Source organism: Adiantum capillus-veneris, chromosome 4 (assembly GCF_014529385.1).
Source record: "Adiantum capillus-veneris isolate H3 chromosome 4, ASM1452938v2, whole genome shotgun sequence".
Classification (NCBI taxonomy): Eukaryota; Viridiplantae; Streptophyta; class Polypodiopsida; order Polypodiales; family Pteridaceae; genus Adiantum; species Adiantum capillus-veneris.
Genome location: NC_140934.1, coordinates 124,993,776 through 125,019,705, shown reverse-complemented (window position 1 = coordinate 125,019,705; position 25,930 = coordinate 124,993,776).

Sequence of the window (25,930 nt, the reverse complement as noted above, 5' to 3'; positions counted from 1 at the left end):
TTTCCATTCTCTGCAGTCTCTTTTCATGTGACCCTTCTTGCCACAATGGTAGCATTCTATGTCACTCTTGCCTTTAGCACTGCGGGACTTGCTACGAGACTGATTCCTCTTTCCACCTTTGTACTTTTCTTTGGTCCTTCCCCTGACAACTAAGGTTGTTCCTTTGCCTTTGTCCATTGTCTTTCTATTGGTTTCTTCAGTAAGCAGACTTCCTTATACACCTGCTATATTCAAACCATCTGGAGGTGCAGAATTACTCAGAGCTGTGCGAAAAGTGTCCCAACTTTCCGGCAATGTGATCAACAGGAACATAGCTCTAATAGGTTCATCAAACTTGACACCTTGAGGTGACAATTGACTGTAGATTGTGTTGAATTCATTCAGATGATTGGACATAGGTGTCCCTTCTTTCATCTTCAAGTCAACAAGCTTCTTAAGCCAGTATACTTGTGAAGCTGTACTCTGCTTCTCATAAAGATCACTCAGCTTTAACCATGCTTGATAAGCCGACATCTCATCTGCTACATTGAAGTAAACGCTTTCTGCCAAAGTCAGCATAATGGTAGAAAGTGCCAATTCATCCATTTCTCTCCATTCATCTTCGTCCATATCTTCTGGTTTTATCCCCTTGAGCTTTATAGGTTTTATTTGCTTCTTTTGTACCAACACGTGCCAAATCTGCTTCTTACACAATGGGAAATTGGTTCCATCCAGCTTCTTGATATTGTAAAGAGCAGTGTCCTATGGTCCAGCCATAGCTACGCTTCACAGTAGTTTACTTTCCTGGGAAAAATTCGGCAAAGTTTCCCCTGTAAACTGACCTCTGAACCAATATCAACCTGTCAAATGAACCAAGAAAGCTTCAGATTCTACATAAATTTCGGCAAAGTCTCCTATGTAAAATGGCTCTGGTGTACTCAAAAAACAGACCAAAAAAACAGCTCAAAAAACCACTGTCTCTCTAACACTGTAAGCTGTGGGTAAACCTGTCCTGCACCTGTACTGTCTCTCACTGTCCTGTCATTGTCTTGTAAGCATAGACTGCGACAATGCCTCAATGGCAGTAAAGCAAAGATGCAATCCCAAATGTTTTACTCATAGTCAATACATCCTAGCTGCCTATCTAAGGGTGCTCGAGGGATCGCTCCAAGACCTGTATCACCGAAAGGATCTCAACATTTGAGAATCCCCCAGCTCAATAAAACCTCACTCGACCCTCAACAAAGGCTGCAGTAAATCTGACAGTACATAGACTTCCCACAAAGTCATACATCCACAAATTTCCCACTATATGTTGTAACCGCTGCGGCGGTTGTTTGCTGCGTGACTCACAGCCAGCAAACCCTCAACAAACATACATCATCTCTGACAATACATCCCATGTGGAAGTACCTGCAATGTCACGATGAAATCTGGAATATCAAGCAGCAAACACAAGCTATCTGATGAACTAGTGAATGTCGCCTACAGTCTGTGTGTAGATGCGCCCATGTCGTATGTGACACGCCTCCAAGAATTGTGAGCCGTCCTTCGATGTGTAGACAGCCACAAATCAACACTCTAGGAGTGCCGATATCCTCAGCACCTGCAATCGTAGGCCGAAACCCCAAATTTGCTGAGTCGGATCTGCACCCGCTGAGACCACGTAGTCGAAAAGGGCCTGCGCAGAACTTTTTCAAAGCCGAACGGTGGCCGAGATGACCTCAGAATGAAATTCCGAGATGACCTCACAAGATTTGGGGCCATGTCTCCGCCTGTCGAATCTCACTCCAATCTGAGCAGGTGACTCTGGCTACCTGCAAATGCTACCTCGAGCTTCGATCTGAGTGTTAACCCTTGCGGCTCACAGACACCCTATCACCTACGAGACGGACGTTGTAACCTACGGTGGACATTGTATTATTTATTTGGTAGAGTCAGGTACTGGGCTTGTCGGTCCAATAGGAAAAGGGTAAGAGTGATCGCCGATGAGAGGCGCACTCTAACTGGGACATTCAAGGGATTAGTTGGCTAAGCATGGGCGCCCAAGTGTGAATGGGGTGAGCTCATATAAAAGCCAACTAAACCTAAAATTCACTTATTCTCTCATTTGTGCAATAGAAGAGTGCTCTTGCTCCATCTCCATCTCCATCTTCTTCTTCTTCACCTCCTTGTGTGTGTGTGTATGTGTGTGTGTGTGTGTGTGTGTGTGTGTGTGTGTGTGTGTGTGTGTGTGTGTGAGAGAGAGAGAGAGAGAGTGCGATCGAGCATTGCGGCGGCACGACGGCGGTGAAGCGGTTGAGCACGACGTAGCGGCTTCTACTTCTTCTTCGCGGCGAGAAATCCTCCACGGCAGGAGCATAGAGCGGTGAGTGACACACCATTGCCCTCTTTTGAGCTTACTAGTTAAGCTAGTTGTGTGCTTGGAGCCGTCTGTGGCTCGCACACAGTGTTAGGCAAAGCCCTTGCTTCGACAGTGCGGCAAGGAGCGCACATTTTTGGCGTCGCTACCGGGGAATTGCCCTGCACTAAGCCAAGAGGCACTTTGTGCTTCTCCTATGAGTTGTTTGTAGTAGGAAAGAAGAGGAAGAGGAAGAGGAATGAGTTATTTTTCTGCAAGTTGTTAATTTTTGTATTGTCTACAAGTTCTGTGATTTCTTCATAATGTTGTGTTTTCTGTTTGCACACAGTCTTTGCACAATTAGTAGTCGTTAGCTTGTTCGCAGTGAATAAATAAGTAGGTAGACAGTTAGCAATTTCTGTTTGCACACAGTCTGTACACAGTTTTCTGTCAAGGTTTGCCAGCACACAGTCTTTGCACAGTAAGGTAGTGAGAGAGGAAGTAGGTGGACAGTTAGCCCACTGTCAGTAAGTAGTTAGCAGAGTGGTTAACAGATTAGTTAGTAGATTAGTTAGTGGTTAGCAGCACTGTTAGTAAGTAGATAAGGTAGTGAGCTGTCTGTGAGCTGTTGACAAAGAGGTTAGGTAGGTGTTGACAGTGTGTGTGGCCAAGAAAGGGTCACCTAAACCGCGTGCGGTCGTCGCCTCAAAAATTTTAAAAAAAAATTTAAAAAAATTAAGCGTGAGTGACTGGGGGGCTACACTAAAATTTTGATCGGGATCGGGATCGGGATCATTTCCCCAAGCCCAAGTCCAAGCCCAGGCCCAGGCCTCAGTCCTATGATATATACTAGACTCACTCTTATATTTATACCCTACCCCCTCAAGAGGGAATGAGACCATGTGGGGCAAGTCCGCCACTCTCCTCCCTTCTCTTCCCACTTACACCCTTAGACTTTCTAATTTGGGCCTAGTTCCCTACTAGAAATTGACGGTTTTAGGGATTCCGAGGGCATAAAGTGACCAAATGGAGGGCTGTAAAGCACGGCACGTCCCTCTGACCGAGACGCTCATTTTGAGCTATCATACGTTCTATTCTATAGCTGGGTCAAAAAAAAAGGACCAAAAAATCAAAAAATAAATAAATAAGAAAAGACTTGGGTTGCAAAACACCCAAAATTACTAGGTGAGCAGCCTTCACAGGCACTCACTGACACTTCTAGGGGATCCAAGTCATATGAACCTACGCTCTGGACGAGTGTTAGAGCACGAGCACATTGGTAGTGCCTCCATTTATGCGGGCACCTAGTATTCCTCCACCCTAGGTTCTAGACCTTCGGCTGGGACTCAAGGTAGCGCGACCCAAGATCCTCATATCGCGTCTAGTGATTCTTCCTCTGACTACGAAGTCATGGAGGGGTATCCTACACCAAACCCTGATAGTTCAAGTCAAGACATGCATGCCATGGGCCCACGGCCCGGGTCCAGCATGTTTAGCCGCTTAAAAGAGACCCTTAGTAGAGCTACTCGCTCCGAACATGCGGTTAATGAAATAAATGAAGGGAGTGGGGAAGTAAATTCGTCATTCATGCCTAAAATAGACCCTATGCTTCTTGAGAGTGTGCATGCGAATGTTCCATCCACTGCACCTCCTGATCCTTTAGGACTATCTCCCTCTGAGGTTTTACTACCCGATGGTAGGAGTCTTGCCGAAGTACAAGAGATCGAACGCTATATGCAAGCAACAAGGGAGAGGGAAATTGAGAACCTACGAAGGCTAGAACAAAGTCGAGCCCTGAAAGCAAAGGCTCCTATGACAACAATCATGCCAGCCGAGCAACCGAGTGCTCCCAAGGTAGCAGTCACGGAGGGGCAAGCGATGGGGAGCAATAATGCTTCCACTTTGAGGGAAACCTCCAACACGCCAGGCCTAGATGGGATATTCCTAAAGAAAAATTGGGATTATGACCTACAAGCAGAAGCTTTAAATGATCGGTACACAGGACACACCTATCATGTGGGTTGGTTAGATGTTCTACAATCCACATCGGGTGCTACTAGCATAGATGAGCAACAACAGAAAGTCTGTGATGTCCTCCATAGGATTGTCGAGTTAGAAAGACAGAACACAGGGATCAACATGCCTTCAACAGGCCTAATGAGATTCTTGGATACGGGAAAGGCCAACCAACCAACCCTATCACAAATGGAGACTCCCTCAGTGAGCCCCATTGATCCTCCATATGTTGTTTCGCCAGGAGCCTTAGTACAATCTGAGCCCACAAGTGGCAGCTTTACCTTCCCAGATCTAGCTCATCTTTCTCTTAATGACACTACAGCTACCATGCATATCCCAGTGGTGAGCATGACAAGAAGTACACCATGGAGTTCATTTGTTAACACTGCGCCGATGCCTAGTAGCACAGTGCCCCCAACTATACCTACATGTATGTATCAATCGTGTGCACCTCTCGTACCTCAGCCTCATGTAGCTCCTACACCTCCGATTATTCCAAGAGCTTACAATCCACAATGGCATTATCCAAGCTCTTATACAAGTGGAGCCATGCCATTTAATAATAACATGCCATATCAGGCACCCCCTATGCCTAGGGCCACGCCTGTAAACTTTGGACCACCGTCTGGTACACCACCATACGAAATATGGGACCCAAGAGCCGCGCGTATGCCAAGGCCAAGGCCAACTCCCATCTCACATGTGGTTCCAGGAGCACATACACCCATTATACCTGCTCAAATAGGAGATTTGGCAGCATTTGCTCAAACTATCGGTCGCTCTATTGCGAAAAACATGCGTAGTGCACCTGATAGAGAGCCTAGGAGCAAGGCAGTTCAAGTAGCTAAGCTCACACAGAAATTCAGTGGAGACGGAGATGCTAGAAAGCATATGGAAGTCTTTGAACATGTGTGCGATTCCTTGGAAGAGCACAATGAGCTACATAAGTGTAAGGCTTTGAGTTTGACCCTAAGCGGAAAGGCTAGAGATTGGTATAGAACCTTAAGAGTAGAAGAGAAAACGATCTACTCTACTCTTAGGAGATTGTTCTTAAAAGAATACATACGAGAGGGAGTACTTTGGGGTGTAGCCTCTCAGCTCCAGAAAGCCCAACGAGAAGAAGGTGAATCTGTGAGAGACTTCATTAGTCGCCTAAAGAATTTGAATTCTCGATGCAATCCAAACGATCAATTCAACAACAACCAATTGCTCGATAGATTCATTAGGGGACTACAACATGAAAGTATTTATAATGGCCTAGTCATTAGAGGTATCACTACTTGGGAAGCAGCCACCATGAATGCAATCCAATTGGAGGATAATTTAATGATTGCAGGAGAAAGAGTGTCTGCCGAGCCGAAGTCTAGTAGCTCGCAAGCATCAGGGCATGAGCCAATGAAGATAAAGCCAATCGTGAAAGAGCAAACGATGACTTTGGCACATCTCACCAAGGCCATCCAAGAAAGCCTTAGGGGTAATCGTGCTCCACAAAACACTCATATGTATCCACGAAGGGAGCAGCAATGGTGCTCAATCTGCTTGGGCCCACATACTACGAGTGAATGCCCTACTTTCATAGTAAAGTTTAACGGGACTTGTAACACGTGTGGTAGGTATGGCCATCAAGCGAAGGATTGCCTAATGCTTAAACGCATCATGGAAAATAGACCGCCTATAGCTTGGGCAGACTCACCTCGAGTTCTTGCATTGATGCCTACCCCACCCATGGAGCAACAGTTTCCATTACAGCACATGGTCCCTAGAACCCAAAATGTGGTCCAAACCACACCGTTGCAACCTCCAGTGCTAGGACCGCAACCCCCTCATCCAAGAGTTACACCTATGAACCAAATAGGTTGCGAGTCATCTAGTACTTATGTAGATTGCGAAGAAGACATAGACTCTAGTATCACCTATGGAGTCGACATGCTTAAGGAGTGTCCCATGTACTATATGGAAGACCATTGGGGACAAATCAAACCGGTATATCAAGCTACTGTGCTAGCAGCAAGAGGCCAAAACATTAATAGTTTTGCCAGGAGACCACCTCTTGAGTGCTACGAATGTGGTGGACCACATCGAGTAGCTGAGTGCCCCATTAGAATGCAAAAGAATGTTGCACTAATGCAAACAAGTCAAGGGAGTGAATTGGTAATGCCAATACTCATTTGTAATCGTTGTGGCATAGATCATTTGATCGCACAGTGTCCTAACAATCCAAACGCGCGGAAAATCACACCATTAAACTTAATAGAGATTGTTGATGGGACACCACCAACTATAAACATAGCACCAGTGAATGCACTCACACGGTCGATGCTCCAAAAGCAAAATTACATCCTCGAAGAGAGAGATGCTGCATCCATTGGCCGAGCGAGAAAGAAGAAAACACGAAGAAAGAAATCCCTTAATGCTTCTAGCTCAAAACATAGTTCAAAGACTAACATAGGGACAGGAGAGGATCCCGTGTATATGAATGACCCTGAGGATGACTCAGATTCGATAGAGACCACGGAGACCAAAACTCTTACTACAAAGGAAAAAGCCAGTGAGGAGGATCACGAGAGGGAATTACGATGAACACCAAAAGAGTATTCAAAGTTAAACCACCCAGTTGTGAACCCCCAAGATAAGCCACGAGAGACAAAAAATGAGGATTGCAAGAGAAAGATTGGAACCTATCCAAACCCAACATTGGAAATTGAACGAGTCCAACAACTGAGGGGTTTGGTGGAAGAAACTCAACGAACATTAGAACCTGAACCCAAACATATCCAGATGTCGGACACAGTGTTTCCCACACAAGTTCAACCTCACAAGAACTACATGCCGTTAGCTATACCTAGTATCATTCGGGACACACACCTTTCCTACTAGAGAGAATGTTTGGTGAGGGAATGCCCGACCCCCTTGAGGAAGTGGAGATTCCATCTTCACCATTCTCTTGTCAGGGTCCTACGTCCCACAAGATGCCATTAAATGTTGCCAAATTGATGGATTTCATGTCTTTAGAAGTTAGAACTACCATCATGTCCAAACTATATAAAGACCCCGAGCTAGTCTCAGCTCTTCGAGCCTTCCTCAATGGAGAATTACAGGCCGGATTACCACAGTTTGCACATATGAACAAACCTGACTCGGTAATGAATGATGAGGAACATTTAGCACCACCATCTGACCTAGCGGGACATGAATCTGTAATTGAAGTACCCGTTAACAAGTTGGGGCAATACTTTGAAGGTGATGAATCTAATGCTACTCTACCAATCACTACTAAAGGATTAACTGTAAAGGGGGTCCTTGACGGTGGTGCGGGAGTCAGCATGGTGACAAAGAGTTGTTGGGAGTCTATGGGGAGACCTCACCTTGAAGCCACAAGCGTAGTGGTAAAAATAGCTAATGGATCTATTGTTACGCCTATTGGAATGCTAAAGGATCTCAGGATCAAGGTCTTGGGACACAAGGTAAGGCAGACTTTCATTGTTATGGATTTTTCCAAGCATCCTATGTCATTTGAGATGATCTTAGGGCGTCCATTCATGAGGGAAGCAAAAATGGTGCATGACTGGTCCAAAAACCACGTCTACTTACAGTTCCAAGACTCTGTCATTCGAGTTGATCTTTTAAGTGGTCGAACGCATCCTCTAGGAAATAAATTCATCATTGATAATCGATCAGACACAACAATTCACTCAGCTCCATTACAGTATTGTTACACGTGTAACGAAGACACGGATATTGGGGAGAACTCTCCTTATATGGATATCCTACCCGGAATGACTGAGTCAGACAATGTCGATTGGGTGCACCTAGCGGCAACTATAGATACATGGGGAGCTAGAGGAACAACCTGGGTAACACCAGATGGGAAAGAGATACCAGACATTGCACCAGTAAACATGTTAGGTGTAGCGCATGTAACATCCAATGATAAGAAAGAGGCACACCTATCTGAGAGTGAAACCGATGATACACATCAGAAACGGAATCTCAGGGAGAAATGGATTCAGAACGTGAGGAAACATCGAGTGAACCAAGTATAGAAACTGAACACTCAAGGCCTAGTACGACCATCTATGGTAATTTATATGAGAGTGAAGAAGATACAAACGAAGACCTATCAGGCGAGTCGAGTTCAAACATTTACCAAAATCAAAACCTTAACAAAAAACAAAGGTCATATAAGAGACGACGATATCGAGCAAATGTGAGAGCTAGGATAAACAAGGAAAGATCTAATGCAGAATGGCTTAGCTATCTAGGGGCATGTGATGCTCATCGAAAGCTAGTAGGCAATTGGGGTGAACATCTCCAGAGTGTCATGTGGTGTAGCCTGCGACCCATTGACCTCGCTCAATTGGAGGTTACAGAGCCGAAATTGAGTCGAACTATAAGAAGACGTCAAAACCGAGAGTTAGCACAACAACAAAAGGAGGCAAAACTAAAAGAAAGGTCTCCGTCAAGACAAGAGCCTGCTGACTTACATACGGCTCCTGAACATTTTAAATCTTATACCACGAGGGAGCGAAAGGTTGTGTATGCCAAGGCCCAACGAATACCTACCAATGGAAGCAGTGGAGTCTATGATGGTCCAACGGTAGTTAAAGAGATAGAATTAGCAAAACCAGGTGAGGAGTCTAAACCAATCTTTATTGCTCAAGACCTTACCGAAACTGAAGAGGCTGTACTTAAGGAGCTCCTCAAGGAATACAAGGATATCTTTGCTTGGACATATCATGACATGAAGGGCGTTCCACCTTCTGTGGTGCAACATACAATTCCCATGATCAACATTGCTAAACCCGTCCAGCAACGACCCTATCCAATGAATCCTAAGTATGCCAAAATTGTACAAGAGGAGATTGAAAAACTTATCCAATGCGGATTCATATACCCTATTGAGCACTCAGAATGGGTTTCTCCAATAGTCATTGTGCCAAAAAAGAATGGTAAACTAAGAGTGTGAGTGGACCTCAAGAAAGTTAATGCAGCTACTAGGAGAGATCATTATCCCTTGCCATATTCAGAACATGTGCTTGAAAGAGTTGTGGGCAAGGAAGCTTATAGCTTTTTAGATGGGTACTTTGGTTACAATCAAATCACAATTGCATTAGAGGACCAAGCTAAAACTGCTTTTATCACATAGTTTGGAGTGTTTGCATTTCGTGTTATGGCGTTTGGCTTAACAAATGCCCCTGCTACATTCCAACGATTAGTAAACACTGCGTTTAAAGAATTTCCAAGGGAGTTTTGTGAAGCTTTCCTAGACGACCTTTGTGTTTATTCTTCTTGGGAGAAGTATTTGTTATATCTACGAAAAATATTTGAAAGGTGCAGATTTTATCGCATCTCATTGAACCCTTTCAAATGCCAATTTTGAATTAAGCATGGAGTCATTCTAGGGCATATAGTGTCCAAGAACGGGATATCCACAGATGAGAGTAAGATTAAAGCCATTGCCGATTTGCCACCACCTACTAACTATAAAGGAGTTCAAAGATTTATTGGCCATGTTGGTTATTATCGAAGGTTTATTTTAAACTTTGTCGAGATAGCGCGTCCATTGTACAAGCTTCTTATCGAGTTTCACTGGACGGAAGAATGTCATCAATCTTATGAGTTATTAAAGAAGGCCCTAACAAGTGCTCCAATCCTGCGAACACCTGATTGGAATGTACCTTTTCATGTGCATATTGATGCATCAAATTTTGTTATTGGGTGTGTTCTAACTCAACCAAGAGAACATAAATTGGACTACCCTATTAGCTTTGCAAGTCGCCAATTAAATGATGTCGAGATGAACTACACTACTACAGAGCGTGAAGGTCTAGCTATGATTTACGCAGTAAAGAAATTTCGCTATTACCTTCTTTCTACCAAGTTTGTGTTTTATGTTGATCATCAAGCATTGCTATATTTGGTAAACAAGCCGTGTTCCACAGGTCGAATTACACGTAGTTGTTAATTCTTCTTGAGTTTGACTTCACCGTTGTTGTGAGGCCTGGGAGGAAACATGTCATGGCGGATCATTTATCTCGTATCCCTAATGGCGAAGCTCCTACGGGGGTTGATGATGAATTGCCTGATACTCCTTTGTTCATTGTTGAGACAATGCCTGAATGGAGTGAAAAGATTGTTAACTTCTTAGTTAATGGTTTTCCACCCAAAGAGGTGCGAAAAGATATAGCTCGAAAATTAATCAAGGAATGCGAACCCTATGGCTTACTGGTTGAAACTCTCTATAAGAGAGGAAAAGATGATGTTCTTAGATGCTATGCCCGCGAGGATGAGTATTTATATATTCTACAAGAGGCACACATGGGCGTAGTTGGTGGTCACTTTTCAGGAAAGTTGACTGCCCAAAAGATCTTACAGTCAAGCTATTGGTGGCCCACTCTGTTTAAGGATGCATCACTTTTTGCAAAGGGATGTGATGAATGCCAACGCTTCAAGAAGCCACAAAGAAGGGATAGTATGCCTCTACATCCCATCAAGGTAACCCAACCATTTGAAAAGTGGGGCTTAGACTTTGTAGGACCGATTAGTCCGGTTGCACGTAACACGCAATCACGATATATCATTGTGGCTACCGACTATGTAACCAAATGGGCTGAAGCAAAAGCAACACGAAAGGCGGATGCAAAAACAACAGCTAAGTTCCTCTTTGAGAACATTATCACACGTTTTGGATGCCCCTTTGAACTTGTGAGTGACAATGGAGCTCATTTTATAAATGAAGTAATAAAAGAACTCACATCAAACTTCATGATATCTCACCACAAGTCTATACCCTATTATCCCCAAGCAAATGGCCAAGCTGAGAGTACCAACAAGACTCTCATCTCCATTTTCACAAAGACAGTTGAGGCTCATCGCACTGATTGGGACCTAAAGCTTTACATCAGCTTTATGGGCTTATCGTATTGCGTATAAAGTTGCTATTAATTGCACACCGTTTAAGATGGTGTATGGCCAAGAAGCAGTTATGCCATGGGAGTTTGTCATTCCTAGTCTTCGAGTAGCTTCTCAAGAAGGTTGGGATGGTAACCCCTTAGTGGAGCGATTATATATCCTGGAAAGGCTAGATGAAGAAAGGCAATTAGCTGTGCGAAATGCTCTAGTGGAGAAGGATAGGAGAAAGAAGTGGTTTGATAGCCATTTAAAGGATAAAGACATCAAGGTTGGTGATAAAGTTCTTATGTACGGGGTACGTAATGAAAAGAAGAAATTGAAATACGCTGGTAAGGGACCATATCGAGTGTGTGAAATTACCCCGCAAGGGACCATTCGTGTGGAGACTCTAGATGGAGTTGAAACCATTGGATTCCTTAATGGGAGTAAATTCAAAAGATATTATGATCCTCTAAGACAGGAAGAGTTGCAAGCCATCCATCAAAAGAAGGCTGCCAAGGAACAAGCAGAGCTTAGAAAAATCCAAGCAAGAGTTGAGACTCGAGAATGACAACAACGTCTTAGACGCTAACGAGAGGCTAATCTGGGAATCATGCAAGCATTTTTCGAGGACACAGATGACGACTCATTAGAATATGAGCCACCCCTACGATACCCAATTGAGCTAAATAGCCCCTATGGGAAAGTACTATACAATGCCTTATTAGATACGGGAGCTAAACACAATTTGTTATCCTATGGAGTTTGGTGTCAATTAGGGAAACCGACCCTATCCCCGAGTACGATGCAAGTCAAGGGCATTAATAAAAAGAAAACTGCTATTCTTGGAGTCCTTCAGACCCCTGTTGTCTATGACAATGGAAGCATAGTGCAGAGGTTTCTAGTCATGCCCGCGGGAGCTATGGAAGGCAACGTAAACCTGGGAGGCACGTGGAAGTTGGCAACCAAATGCACTATTGATTAGGATACTGTTAGTGTCACGACGCGACCACCGACTCTTACCCCTATCATTCCAGCAAAGTCACCTACGTTGCAAACTCTAGCAAAGTTGAAGGATAGCCAACATTCACAAGCCAAGGTGGTTAACTCGTCTTTGCCGGCTACCCATGAACCTAGCACTTCAACACTTGTAGTTGCAACAAGCAGTAATATTGCAAGTACTCAACATGCACGACCTAAGAGTACATATCAATGGGTCCCCAAGGCCTTACTTCCAACTACCTCAACCCTCCCATCCATTCCAAGAAAAATTCCCCTGGAAAACCAAGAGCGCGCTCTAGGAGGGTCAAGACCAAATCACGATGGATTCCAAAACGACTATTAGAAGCCCAAGGCTACTATGATGGAAATGAGCAAATCTGAATACCTAAACGTAAAATGTGTCCTTCCCTATCGACAACAAACCCATATGAGTCAAAGAGTGTAACGCTAAAGCCAATGGCAGACCGTGGGAAGGGAAAGATCACAGAATGCTACACACCTAGTCCAGAGCTAGTTTGGGCTCCAAGGCAAAACCAATTTATTCCACCTAGCTCAGGAAGGGGGGGGTTCCATGAAGCTTCTAGCTCCTCATGTAATACATCCATAGAGGTAAAAGCTTCTACACAGCCTCCACCTACAATAGTGGACCTCCATGAAGCTACAAAGGAATCCACACCTTCCAGTGTTCAAGAATCACTTGATGAACCACTTCAAGTTCGATCCTGGGAGAGTACCTTACCACCCTTGCAACTCGACGAGGCACCTAAGGTAATAGAAAACTACTGGCAAAAATCTTCACCTATAACAACTTGGAACAACTGGTTTCAAAGGGTGACGACATCATTTCAAACGATATGATCTACCCAAGGAAGGGGGGAGTGTTTGTGGATATCCATTATTCAATTGCTTCCCTCTCAACCTTTCTCCCTGACCTCTTAATCTCCAATCTTCGGGAATGTATATAAAGCCTTATACTCACAAAAACAAGATAAAAAAGTAAAAGAGCAAGAGCCATAACACAAAATCATAAAAACAAATTATGCACAAGAACACGACCCTTGTAATATTTGCACTCTAACCATCATCTATTTGCGTGTACAGATATGGCTAGTATGCTTGAGTCATCCACTCCTGCCTTGGGTGAGAGGTACCCTCGTTACTTTTCACAAATATTTCACATGGTCTTTCCAGTGCTTGCATGTGAATGGGATTTGATAGGTACGCTAGCATGTGAGAGGAATTTTGAGGAGTTAGAATGGTTGATACGTCTCTTGACCACGTCTGATCCATACTTAGTAGAGAGCGTTTCTCCCATTGCACAAGCCTACCCTTTTGACCAAGATGACTATAGGCGTCTAGTGACCTTCTTAGTAAACATGGGCACCTATGATGAAGAAGAAAATTTATAGGACTACACGGATGGCATATATGGTTTCATGGATGATGACTTTGTTTATCTCGATGACGAGGATAGGGGTTTAGCCTTAGGGTTTCCCCCCAACCTCTACAATATCCTATTCCCTTGACTCTCTAGGGGGAGTGCAAATAATTAGGTTAGGGTTCCTTATGTTTTTTGTTGTGTTCAATAAGTGTTGGTACCTTTTCCCACTAATGTCCTCCTGGAGGTATTCCTTTTGTTTCCTAGTGTGTACAGGAGCGTGTTGCTATTGATAGGATTTGGACCTTCATGGAATCTTTATCTCGACTCACTCTTCAAATCAAGCGCGACCATCGACACAAACAGGTGTTTCTTGTCCATTAGCATTGCCCCTTATCTTTTTTGCATCTATGATTGTCTGCTTTGATTGTGATTGGTAGGATAATATCCAGCACATTTGCTTAGTAACAAACATTTAATTCAATGTAATTTTTTGTCATAATCACTTGTCTAGGTTTAAAAATCAACCAGCCCGACTAAGCTAGTTTGACTAAGTTAGGTGTTAGCGATCTTCTCTTAATACCATGGGGAATGCCTTCCTAATAATCAATGGTTACTTAGGTTCTTAATCCGATTTAGGCAGCATTGTGTGAAATGTACTAGGGCTTTCTAGTGGGCTTGACCCTATTGACCTTTAGCTTAAGTATTATAAAGGGAGTTTACTAGTGTGATGAGCCTGGGGAGGTGTATCAGTGTTATATGACCCCCCAAAGTTACAAAATTAAAATGCTGAAAAAAAACAAACAAAAAATCAAAGTGCCACAATGTAAAATCTTAAGCTGGAAGAGAAATCTCAGCTTGATTTGGTACTTCACTCACATGTATTGCCTATGGTACTAGAGCCCTAGAGGTTCCCAGTGTGGTCGCTTTTCCTTGAAAAGCAAAAAACCCAAGGCATACAAAATAAGCACACACATAAAAATTGAATCATTGTGAAAAGACTTTGGGGGGTCAAAGCAAAGGTAATCAGTCAGGCGATGATTTTATGAGAAATTCCTTTTATCGTAGCTTAACTACAAGGTCCTCTAGGTATAGCCTCTAGTCAGCCCTCGAACATGAAATACTTGGCTCTCGTGATTAAACAACTTAATGAACCAGAGAAAATTAAGAAGCTTACCCATGGTATTAATAGTCGATCTCTAGTGCCTTTCGACCGTTAAATTAGCGACCCCAGACTTGTTTAATTTTTTACCTTTACATCTATTTATGCATTTGATTACATTGCAATTTAATGCTTATTGCTGACAAATTGTTTAAAATTCTGTTACCAATCAATTGTCTGCCTAAAATTGCATATGCTTTTTAATCGCTTATGAGAATGCAATTACTGTGCAATGTTGTTTGATTTTGCAGTGACTGAAGAAGGCTAAGGACATTCATCTCAAATGCTCTTCCACCTCGACCAACGAGCTTCAACTCAATAGCTTCCGAGGACGGAATCTACATCAGGAAGGGGGGCATGTTAACCCTCACGACTCACGGACACCCTATCACCTACGAGACGGACGTTGTAACCTACGGTGGACATTGTATTATTTATTTGGTAGAGTCAGGTACTAGGCTTGTCGGTCCAATAGGAAAAGGGTAAGAGTGATCGCCGATGAGAGGCATACTCTAACTGGGACATTCAAGGGATTAGTTGGCTAAGCATGGGCGCCCAAGTGTGAATGGGGTGAGCTCATATAAAAGCCAACTAAACCTAAAATTCACTTATTCTCTCATTTGTGCAATAGAAGAGTGCTCTTGCTCCATCTCCATCTCCATCTTCTTCTTCTTCACCTCCTTGTGTGTGTGTATGTGTGTGTGTGTGTGAGAGAGAGAGAGAGAGAGTGCGATCGAGCATTGCGGCGGCACGACAGCGGTGAAGCGGTTGAGCACGACGTAGCGGCTTCTCCTTCTTCTTCGCGGCGAGGAATCCTCCACGGTAGGAGCATAGAGCGGTGAGTGACACACCATTGCCCTCTTTTGAGCTTACTAGTTAAGCTAGTTGTGTGCCTGGAGCCGTCTGTGGCTTGCACACAGTGTTAGGCAAGGCCCTTGCTTCGACAGTGCGGCAAGGAGTGCACACTGAGCTCTGATACCAGTTGAAGGAGTACGAGCGGAAGTGTGACGCGAGAGAGAGTGAGAGAAGAAGAGCACGATGATATGGTGAACTCGCTCTACTGTAATGTGTAGAGCATAGTGAGTTCTTATTAGGTTTTTACAAAAGAATATGTGTACATACCTGGCGGCCCGCCCACTTACCTGGGCGACCACATTGGGCTTTATACCCCAACAACGCAGCCTCATGGTTTGTCAAGAAAGGACAAAAGGACAAAGTGTAGATGTAAGAAGGCTTTATATGGGTTGAAGCAATCTCCTCGTGCTTGGTATGAGAAAGCTGACACTCATTTGGTCAAATGAGGCTTTTGTAACACTCCAACAGAAGCACATTGTATGTAAAGCGTGAGGATGATGTACTTCTCATTGTTGTTCTTTATGTGGACGATTTGTTGATCATTGGTCCCAATGAGGCACATATTTCTGAATTTAAGGCTGATTCAAATGCTACTTTCAAGATGAAAGATTTGGGGCTCTTGTATCATTATTTGGGCATACAGTTTAAGCAATGTGATGGTGGTATTGCCTTGTGTCAGAAAAGTTACATAGAGACATTGCTATGTAAGTTTGGACTTGAGGACTGCAAACCTATTGCCACTCCCATGGAAACATGTTTGAAGTTGAGTCTACATGATGCTGGTGATCCTGCTAATGTCACTCTTTACCAAACTACTGTTGGCTGCCTCATTTATGTATGCAACACGAGGCCGTATATTCAGTTTGCAGTCTCACAAGTCAACAGATTTATGCATAGCCCAGGGTCTAAGCATTGGCAGGCTGTCAAGAGGAGTTTTCTCTACCTTAGTGGCACTTTACATCTTGGCTTGTTTTATCCCAAGGGGGGATCATTGCCACCAGACTTACATGCTTTCTCAGACTCAAATTGGGCTGGTTGTTTTGACACGCGAGTGTCCACAATAGGTTTTTGTTTCATGCTTGGCAGTTCATGTATATCATGGTTGAACAAGAAGCAACCTATTGTGGCCACTTTGAATTGTGAGGCTGATTACAGGGCAGTCTTCACAACTACAGTTGAGTGTGTATGGCTCAAACGCCTTATGGCTTATTTGGGTGTTGGACAGGACACTGCCAACACTATCTACACTGACAGTCAGAGCCCATTGGCAGTTGCGAGGAACCTAGTTTTTCATGCTCGCACAAAGCACATTGAGGTGCATTACCACTATGTCAGGGAGAGGCTCTCAACAGGAGAGATCAGCTTGGCTTATGTGCCAACACAGGACAACCTTGCTGATCTTTTCACAAAGGCATTGTCTCGAGAGAAGCTCGAAGCTTTCTACAAAGCTTTGGGCTTACTCCCCTTTGTGGACTGATCAGTCCTCAGGGCATGGCACTTCCCTTTACTCATGTGCCAGCTCTCGTTCACCGCATCACTCGAGGGGGGATTTGTTACCATATACATGTGGTAGTGATGTGTGTGACCAGACTAGGACCACTGAGGCATTTTTTCCCCCTTTAAGAGGTTTTCTCCCCCGTGCACTGTATATACGCCCATTACTTTAGGGCTATCTATCTTTCCATTGCAAAACTAAGTAATACTCTCTCAGTTATGTGCCTTGAGCTTACTTCGTCTTCTCCAAGATGTGTGCATTTCCTTGCAACCCTAATTCCAACAACTTCATGCTATCATCCATTTGAATGGCCTCTTTGTAGCAAGTGGATTCACTGCAATCAGTGACTAGTAAATAGTCCAATCCTGGCTCAAAACGCTCAAGTGCAAGAGATGTACAAGTAGATCTCCGAAGTGCATGACTACTGGATTTCGCTCTCTCTGGAGCAACATGTGTGTGTGTACTAGTGGAAGGTGCATCACTAGCACGTCCAACATTTTGTGTGACTGGCGGTGAGGAAACATCCTCAAACCATACTCTACGATACTCAATGTCTTTCACTAGCCTTCTATGCATCTTAGACTCGTTGAATATCACCTGTGAGCTGCATATAATCTTCTTTGATTTTGGGTGCCAGAGATTATATTCCATCTCTCTATCGGCACAATATCCAATGAAGATGCACTTGTGTGATTTGGGGTCCACATTTTGTCTAAGCGCTTTTGACACATGTGAGAATTCCTCACACCCAAATACACGTAATGTGTCATAATTGGGGTCTTTGCCCATCCACATCTCCTTCGGAACCTTGTACTTTAGTGGTGTACTAAGTGACCGATTGATTAAATAAGAAGCCGTCGTAACAACTTCTCCCCAAAATTCTTGAGGTAAGTTGGCCGTAGACAACATAGAAGTGACCCGTTCTTGAATGGTTCTATTCATCCTCTCAGCCACACTGTTTTGGATGGGTGTGTAAGGCATGGTAAACTGTCTTCTATTGCATCTTTTACTACAAAAATCCTTGAACTCGGAGGAGATGTACTCGCCTCCATTGTCACTGCACAAAGCTTTAAGCTTTCTACCTGATTGGTTCTCTACCAATGCTAAGAAGAAAGACAATAAAGACGTCGCTCTTCTGCTTCAAGAGATAAACCCACACCTTTCTAGTAGAGTTGTGTATGAATTTTAGGAAGTATAACACTCCCCCTAGAGACTTGACTAGCATACGTCCGCAAAAGTTGCTATGAATGATATCTAGAGAACTCCTTGTCCAAAGGCGCTGGCTTGGTCTATTTTCCATAGATACATTGCTCACATAAAGAGAAGTTAGAGTAATCTAACATAGGGATATAACCAAAATGCTGCAAAACTTTCATTCCCTTTTGATTCATATGTCCTAGCCGGCTATGCCACAACTCTGTAGAAGGCAGTTCGGCTACACAAATAGGACTCTCTTTCACAGAAGAGACATAAAGTGAGTATAATGAGCGAGACTTCTGGCCTTTCAGTACGACCATATTTCTCTTCTTGATAGTCCAAGAACCATGTGCAAATATGGTAGTGTAACCAACTGTCTAACTGATATCAAACTCTTTGTCAATTTGGGTACATGTCTGACATTATGCAGCATAAACTCAATGCCATTACGCATAGAAAACTTAATGCTACCCACACCGCATATATCGAGCTCATAAGAATTGTCTAGCTTCACTGTGACATGTGTGGCAGTGTATGTAGAAAACCACTCCTTGTGAGGAGTCACATGAAAGCTAGCACCTGAGTCCACGATCCAATTCTATGCATAACGCTCACCGTGAGCTAACAATGCATCATGACTCAAATCAATGTGAAAATCAACACATCATTTGGCACTTCAAAAACTTTTTCAATGGCTGGAGACAACCACATTAAGCACTTCACTTTTCATGCTGCTTTTAGGTTTGTCAGACTTTGCTTTCTCTTTGCCCTTATCACGCTGCATTGTGCGACAATCTTTCTTCAAGTGTCCCTTTTTATGGCAGTAGTAACACACTAGATTTTGCATTTCTTTTTTGCGACTCTTGCTATGACTTTGCCTACAATCTTGTGAACGACCACGGCTACGACCACGCTGTTTTTGCTTGTCATGATTTCCACTAGCCACATATGCATCACCATGCCCACCCGCATCAAGAGATTGACGTCGAATCTCCTCAGTGAGCAACACACCGGCAACACTACTAAAATCTAGCTTGCCATTGTGTATAGAATTGCTTATGGTTGTGTTGAAGATCTCAAACCAATGGACTGCCAGGTCCCGGTCCATCCGCCCAACCTCCCTTTAATAGGCTCCTAGCCCCTTTCGGACCCCTTCCCACTGGCAGCCGGCCTTTGGCCGAGTCCGTGACCCCTTGGTTTGGCCCTTGGCCTGACATTACTCCCCCCTTGGAGAAGCGTTTTCGTCCTCGAAAACAAAAGTGGGGAATTTCTTCTTAAGAACACTAATGTTTTCCCAAGTGGCACCCTCTTCAGGGCGATCTTTCCACTTGACTAAAGCTTGACTATGTACATGATGACGAGTACGGAGTTCATGAAAATCTAAAATGCGTTCAGGTTCATGCGGTTGAGTGGGAGGTTCAGTGAAATCAACCAATATCTGTTGGCCGATAACATTGTCGTCCCCATGTAAGCGTTTACGTAAATGACTTACATGAAATACCGGATGGACACGAGAGTGAGCAGGTAACTCAAGTTTGTAGGCCCTATCACCAACTCGCTTGAGTATCTTGAATGGCCCACAATAACGTGGAGATAATTTGGGTGTAGGCCCAGTCTTCAGACTTTCTGAATGCTCCGGCACACGCAAAAATACCTCTTCCCCTTCCGTGAAGGTAACTTGCCGACGTTTCTCATCAGCATATTTCTTATACCGATCCTGTGCTTGTCGAACGTTTTGATGAGCAAGTCTCAGCATTTCCATATGATCTTGGAGAAACTCCTTCACCTGTTGGAGCTTCTCAGTTGCCAACCCCACCGTCACTGGTGATCTAGGTTGAAAACCATACATAAGCATGAATGGACTAAAACTAATTGTAACATGCTTAGCACTATTATATGCAAACTCAAGAATAGGAAGATAATCTTCCCAATCGGATTGCTTCTTGCTAACGTATGCCCGTAGCATATCCTCTAGCACTTGGTTGACTCGTTCAATCTGACCATCTGTTTCAGGGTGATCAGCCGTACTTAAATTAAGTTGTGTACCCAATCGTTTAAAAACAGCTCTCCAAAAATGACTGTTAAACTTGGGATCACGATCACTCACAATGTTACTTGGCAATCCATACAACCTGTAAAGATTGTCCACAAATAACTTAGCTAATTCTGGAGTCTTAATGGTTGACTTGGTTGGAATAAACCGACAAAGTTTAGTCAACCGGTCTATGACCACCCATACCGAGTCATGGACTCGAATAGTGGTTGGTAAACCCACAATAAAATCCATGGAGATACTTTCCCATTTACCATTGGGAATTTCTAAAGGATGTAAGAGTCCTCCTGCTTTCAGGCGCTCTACTTTATTAACTTGACATTTTTTGCAATGCAAGACATAGTCTTGAACATACCCATGCAAACCTGGCCAGTAAAACTGTCGTCTTACGAGTGCATAAGTTTTCTTAATTCTCGGGTGCCCTGCACTTGGACTATCGTGACATTCATAAAGAATTTGGCGCCGAATGTCCGCGTCCGTCGGTACACACACTCTCCCCTTGTGGAGTAGGTACCCATCATCTATGGAAAAATTCTTCCATCTCTGTAGTTCATCACTCGAAAGCGGAGAACTGGGTGTGGAGGAAACAAAACCACTACCAACATTGGAGTGAGAAGGATCCCTCTTTCTAACATAGCTCCACACCTTGGAGTATGCAGTATCATGCTCACACTTACCTTTGAGAGATTCCAAAAACTCACTCCGCAATTCGTGAAAAGGAGAGAGTTGATCTCTGGCATTCGGTTGAGAGCATCAGCCACTACATTGTACCGCCCTTTGCGATAACGTAGCTTGGCATCATACTCCTGAAGAATCTCAGCCCACCTGGCTTTGCGACCCTTCAAATCACTTTGTTGTGTAAACCACTTGATGCTTTCATGGTCAAACACAATCTCGAACTGTGCACCATACAAATAATGTCGCCATGTCTTTAAAGCAGACACTGTTGCATAGAGCTCTCGTTCGTAAGCAGAGTAATTCTGTTGTGCTGAATCCAGCTTCTTGCTTTCAAATGCAATGGGCCTTCCCTCCTGCAGAAGGACTGCTCCAATCGCACGATTACTAGCATCCGTTTCTAAAACGAATGGATTTAAGGGATCGACAATAGCCAAAACAGGAGCTCTGGCTAATGTGTCCTTAAGTTTGTCAAAACTTTGTTGTTATGCTAATCCCCACTGAAATGTCTTGCCCTTGGCTTTTAGTTGATCTGTCATGGGAACAGCAATATGGGCATAGTTTTTAACGAATCGACGATAAAAACCTGCAAAACCCAAAAAAATCTGGAGCTCGTACAAATTTTTGGGAGAGGGCCACCTCCGAATGGCATCCACCTTGGATTGATCCATGTGTAACCCTGCAGCCGAAATAACATGCCCCAAGGAGTGAATTTCCTCCTTGAGGAAATCACATTTGGATTCCTTAGCATATAATTGATTTTGGCGTAACAAATGAAACACTTGTTTCAAATGTGCTAAATGATCTTCCTCAGAGGCACTATATACAAGAATGTCATCGAGGAAAACGATAACAAACTTTTCCAAGTATGGTCTCAAGACACTATCCATGAGTGTCATGAACGTAGCTAGAGCATTGGTTAACCCAAAGGGCATCACCAAAAACTCATAATGTCCAAACCTTGTTCGGAACGCTGTTTTGGGTATATCCGCAAGCCTGATGCGTACTTGATGATACCCAGATCTTAAATCAATCTTTGAAAATATACGAGCGTGGGTGAGCTTATCAAACAGCTCATCTACTCGTGGCAATGGGTGCTTGTTCTTAACAGTAACCGCATTTAATCCACGGTAATCTACGCACATGCACATACTACCGTCCTTTTTCTTCACCAAAAGAATGAGAGAGGCCCATGGTGAAGAACTTGGTTGAATAAACCCTCTACCGAGATAGTCAACAAGCTGACGTTCCACCTCAGCAGCCTCAGAATGACTCATTCTGTAAGGCGGTTTACTCACTGGCTTACTGCCTGCAACCACGTCTATGCCATGTTGCACAGAACGTGTCGGCGGTAGCCCTAGTGGTAAATCATTTGGGAAAACATCCTTGAATTCCCTTAAAAGTTCCTTTAATTCATTAGCAACATTTGCTTGTTTTGAATTAGTAGGCATAGCTGGAAGAGGAGGGAGAGAAGAATGCGGCGTTGAGGAAGTTTTATTCAAAACATTATCATCATTAAAAACATCATCCACATTGGAAATAAAATGGCACAGTGAGTAACACAAAAAGAGTTCTTCTATTGCATCATCAGAAGCAAGCTTCATAAGCTCAGTTGTACAAATAAGTGGTGAGGAAGGTACATCCTTCTCCCCCAACAACAGCACGTGCAGACCATTGGATTCGAACATTAGACTATTATGCTCATAGCTACGTCTAAGTGATGATCCTAAACTATGCAACCATTCACTACTAAGAACCACATCCGCCCTCTCCATATTCATGACTTGGAAATCCAAAGAGGTACGGTATCCTTGAATTTCCAGAGGTACATCTTTAACCTGAGTTTCCCATATCTCAGCATCATGGCCATTAATCATTGCTACCTTGTAGCGATGGGAACTCGGGGTTTGGGGCAATTTGAGTCGTTTCACCAATTTATAATTGATGAAATTGTGCGACGCACCATCGTCTACCAAGATCCGCACCCTGTGCCCTTGGATAGAGCCATGCATACGCACCAACTCATGTGGTCCGAAAGTCTGCTGCCACATGGAGGCCGTGATACATCACTCATGCACCGCCTCGGTGTGTGTTACTTCCACATTAGCAAACTGGGAAGAGGATTCAAGAGGTAAAAGCTGCACCATGTGCACTGCTTTTTCCTTCCCCTTGTCTTGAGCAGCAGATTTCCCCTTGGGACAATCCTTTTTGCTATGTCCAGTTCCCAAACATTTAAAGCACAACTTTTCTTTTTTGGCTTTCTCAAACTCTTCCGTTGAGAGAGGACCTCGTGACCCCTTGGGCTTTTTGGAGATCTCTGATGCAACAGATGCAAATTTTCTTTTATGATGCACATGCTGTGGACGTGTTGAAACAGGTGTAGTGTCATGCACATGCGAACTATGCAATGCCCGATCATCGGGATCATCATGGATGTGAGCTTGCACTATTGCGTCCTCAAGTGTTTGTGGATCTTGGGTTTTAACGTGCTTCTTAAGCTCGGGTTTTAACCCACGGATGAACCCACGTACCTGTTGAAAGGTGTCCATCCCTTCCAGCTTGAGGATCACATCCCGATAATGGGAAATATATTCCAATAATGTTTTATGCTGGCGCATAGAACATTCATCCCAGGCGGTCCAATTTCTATCCTTCTCATTAGTAGGTAGAAATTCCTTCCTGAAGACAGTCTCAAAAGTTGCCGAAGTCTGTGGTAGGATACCCTTCTCCTTGACAGACATCCACCATTTGTAGGCCTTGCCGTTCAAAGTCAGACTTGTCTGCAGCGCCTTGGCTGCATCCTGGGTACGTCGAAGGTCATGAATACCATCCCACTTGCTGAGAAAAATATTCACGATGTCCTTGTTTCGCTCACGCTCTTCTCCCCGAAAAATTGGTGGCTTTGTATTTTTCAACAAATCGTCCACCTCTTTTTGGGTCAGAGAGTGTAGCGGTCCCGGAGGAGGGCGTTGCCCGGCACCCGGCCCTTGGCCTGGTGTGGAGCCATGCTCCTGATTTTGCTGACCAGCAGGACCCGTGGCCTGCTGCCGCATATGCAACTTAATCAAATCGGATAATGCTGTGACATTCTGATTTAATTGTGCAAAATTCGTTTCAAGCACAGTCATGCGTGTTTGCAATGCACGGAAATCTTGCATGTCCAGCAACTCATACGCATCGTTTGTCGCCGTTGTGGCACGATTACCCTCCGTGAGAGGAACCGTCCGCGTGGCATCGGCAGACGAAACGTGCGCGGACTGCTCGAAATCGAATGCATGATGCATATCTATGTCCGAATCCATGCTGTGGACGTACCGTGCGAGAAAAGAGAGGAGAATACCTGAATTCCAACGAGCTCGTAGCAGGTTACGATAATTAACCGTATAATTACGCCTTTGATGAGAAAGAACGCTGAATTCGAAAGCGAACTTCAATCCAAAACGAAGAGTAGCTTAATTTGCAGGTGCGTTCGATGCGGCTAGAATCGTATGCAACCGCCAAATCGGTTGAAGCTGGGTGACCAAATTGCAGTTTGTCAAAGCTTCAAAAGCCGAGCTGCAGCAATTTTCAGACTACTGAATTTGCACGAATCAAGAACAATGGTGCTTGATTGTACCAAGCAAAACGGAGAGCCGAATAAAGTAGCAAAGAGAACGGAGTTGAGGTTTTCCGATGCTTTGCAACCCAACTGCGTGGGAGCCTCCCTTTGGCAAGGCCACTAAGTGTGGCTAGGGCTTTTTCTTTTAAAAAAAATTGTCGAAAATTCTCTGCAACAGAGCCGTCAACCAGCGCATGGCAAAGATGATGATGGAGCTCGCTATGCAGCAGTTCTTTGAGGGCGGGCCAAGCACGAAAAGTCCCTGCTTTTGCCTTGCGCTCCAACTGAGCCTAACCCCAGCCAATTTGGTGCAGGTCGAAACACTCCTCGTCCTCGACTTAGAGCTTCTGCACGCGCTCGGCCCGACCTTCTTCTTCCTCCTCAACTTTTTGTTGCATGCAACATGCATCCCCAAAAAAGCAAAACATGCGTGAGTTCTATCTTTAGCTCTGATACCAATCTCAAACCAATGGACTGCCAGGTCCCGGTCCATCCGCCCAACCTCCCTTTAATAGGCTCCTAGCCCCTTTCAGACCCCTTCCCACTGGCAATCGGCCTTTGGCCGAGTCCGTGACCCCTTGGTTTGGCCCTTGGCCTGACATAAGATATCCCATGACGATGATAGTGAACATAGAAAGAAAATGGCCTTCATTTCATCATCGAAATTGAGATCTTTTGAAGTAAGCTGTGAAAACACTTTCTTGAACTGATTCAAGTGAGAACTACCGCCAAATGACAAGTTTGAGCCATCAAACTTTTGATGTAGTACCGCCAAATGACAAGTTTGAGCCATCAAACTTTTGATGTAGTACTCTTCTCTTCCGGAAGCACTACTTGTAGCCATGATTAAGGGAATGTAGCCATAGTTGGTTTTTTAGTTAGAAAGGTTGTAAGATGGACATGGATAACAACTGATAAAGTCCATCGACACTTACAAAATGCATTCAAGACTAACATATCTGTTGTCTTCTTTGAATGGATGCAGGTGAGGACTTTATCCTTTCTTGGATTTTTTTTCGCTTAGTTGCTATCCATCACTAATGTACCTAAGTTCATCACATTATAGAACAATCAGTGCAAATTACCCCATGTATTAAAACACTAGAATGAGACCTAATTCTCATATCTATGTACAAAAATAATTCAAAGACTGAGTTGTTTTTGTGCTACTCCTTGTCCCTCGTCTAAAGCCAATTGTCTTTTGAACTATGATGTTCTTTTGTGTATATGTATAAATTTAAAATAACAACACACACACACACACTTTTGATATAGTGGCTACTATTTA